The sequence below is a fragment of the Scomber japonicus genome, chromosome 7, assembly GCF_027409825.1.
Source record: "Scomber japonicus isolate fScoJap1 chromosome 7, fScoJap1.pri, whole genome shotgun sequence".
In the NCBI taxonomy this organism is placed as follows: domain Eukaryota; kingdom Metazoa; phylum Chordata; class Actinopteri; order Scombriformes; family Scombridae; genus Scomber; species Scomber japonicus.
The window spans coordinates 13,353,063-13,355,793 of NC_070584.1; positions in this window are offsets into that span (position 1 = coordinate 13,353,063).

Genomic DNA, 2,731 nt, shown 5'->3' on the forward strand with positions numbered 1-2,731 from the left:
TGGACAAGTCAATCAAAGAGGGAGATGGGGGAGATAAAATGAGAAACACACAATGCGTTGCCTGACTGAAACTGAACTAAAGAACGCATACTTTTAAAAATACATGCTGATGTTGAAAAGATGGTGATTTCAATAAGAAAAGCTCAGTTAATCACCTCTCAACTCGACTGAACCAAATGCTGGGTACAGGAGCAACTCTCTGGCCACAGAAAACCATAAACCGTGGTGTAGATCAGTGCAGTTGCTATTGCAGCTTTTGTTTTGTATATCTGCATATGGCGGCAGTAAGTCCACATTCTTTACTGTCTACTTAATGTTTCCCGTCACATTTTCTAATGTGGTTGACTAGACAGGTAGGTGGTGAGGTTAGGTCATGAAGAGGGGTTTGAGTGTTAGGTGCTAAACAGAATTAGGTGCAACTGAGTGTGTTGTTTTAGCTTGTGCAGCTTCTCAGAGGAAAAAAACAGCTTTACCTGCTTTTGTGCTACAGTGGTAAGAGACTCTTTTAGATTGACAAACTTTACAGGCCTAAAACTATCACATAAGTGGATCAAAGTATTTACTAGAGAACAATGCACAAGTCAAGGTAAATACTGTGTAATAGGGGTGTGATGAGATCTCAGGCCATGAGATCTCGCGAGACTAAAACATGACGATATTTCTCGTTGAAGTGAATGCTGTCTCGCGAAGCTATTGTTAAGGGGCAGTAGGTTGACCTCAGGTCTCTACACTGAAAGCCTGAATTAGGAGGAGCAGGGAATCTAGCGCAGCTGTGGGAGCCTAATGATGCAAAAAGTCAAATGAGTCACACTACCAAATTATAACACAATTTATAAGTAGGTTGTGTGTTTATGTGATACAGGATTTGTGCAATTTATTTGCACAAAAAAATCAATCTTTATTTAATTTATATTTATATATTAGAATTGTTTCTACTCATAATTTACTTTTTAGCATTTGTGGTTATATCTAACTTTTGTATTTATGGTTGTTATTTCCATAAATCACCAAATTATTCATCTATAAAATGTCTAACTATATGGGGAAAGCTTTTACAGTGGTGCATACTGCATATGATAATTATATATTTAGAAAGTAGAACTGAAGAGATTCATTTCAAGATGATTAGTTAAAACATTTCAAAATGCTTTTCCTAAAAATATAGTTAAAATCTCGTCTCGATCTCGTGAACCCAATATCACGTCACACCCCTACTGTTTAATATACTTCCATAATGTGCAATTAAAAAAAAAAAATCTGAACACAGCACAATTACATTTAAAACTGTCATTCAACACCCACTCAGTTATTTGCTGTTCTTATCATGAAAGAAGCTCTTGATATGAAAACTACCTGTTGTTAACTTTTTATATTTCCCCTGTAGGTCCACAGCTGCATATTTGGGATATCTGGGAGCACACCGATACATGTAAAAGCCACTTCAGAAATACAGCAGTGAGTTCAGTGAAAACACACCAAGATAAGAGGTAAAATACAAGTCACATCAGGTTTCTGTTTCCAGTATACAAATAAGTACCAGTATTACTCAATCTTCAGCACAAGACTAAAAACTCTCACCTTTCTGTCTTGATTTCAGGTGTCTGTTGGTTGTTACCCATTCTTAATCCAGCATGGAGTCCCAGTCATTGCCTTGTCATGGAGGCCAAGAAAGCCACGTGTTACGTGTGGAAAATATACTGATGCAGAAGGGACCCCGTCGTAAAAGGGAGTTCATACCTGACGAGAGGAAGGATGTCCTCTACTGGGAGAAACGTCGTAAGAACAATGAGGCTGCCAAGCGGTCACGGGAGAAGAGGAGGATGAATGACTACATGTTGGAGTCCCATCTCATGGCTCTGAAAGAAGAAAATACCAGGCTTAATGCTGAATTAATGGCCATCAAGGTTCACTTTGGCCTGATGAACCCTGCAGCTTACAGTGCTCACCAGAGCAACCACCTGCAACCTAATATCCACAGCAGCACTCAGCCCATCACAGCCACCAGCACGCAGCACCCGTCCCTACATAGGGACTACTACTGGGGTGGTAGAGACCCAACTGTTGTTCCTGGCCACCATCTACATCGCCCTGTTTTCATACCTACATATGCCCTCCATACCATGAGAGGCTATTCATATTCAAACACACCTGGTAGTACAAGCTCTGGCCTCCTTACCCCCCTCGTCCTTCCCCGAATTTTCCATTCATCCCATTCTGGAGCTCCCCTTCTGAATCCCATCCGTACGAGGACCGTGTCAGATGAGGAGGAGGAGCAGCAGGTCCCAGGGGTGTTGTCTCTGTCTTTTTCTGCCCCGCCTTCCAAAATCACCTCAAGGGGAGACAGAACCTACACCCCACCAAGACAATACCTATCCGACTGACTGTCTCATATAAAAACATGTGTCTACTGAACAGTTGTTTGATTGGGACTGATTGGGAGAAAGAGAAAAAAAATCTTCATTACTCTGCTGATGTACCTTTAAGAGCTCCATTCTTTTGAGTCAATGGCACATTGTGCATGTCACAGTCAGAAAAAGCACCATTCAAGTATGTGGTGACCTCCGCAATTCCCACTTTTTATGTCACGCCACACTTTGAAATAAAAGATTATAATCATTTGCATGTAAACAGAGCCCTGAAACTGTGTACTTTCCTGACATAGTCAGGAAAGTACACATAGAAAGTACACAGAAAGTCAAGAAAGTACACATAGTTATGAAGATGTAACTAC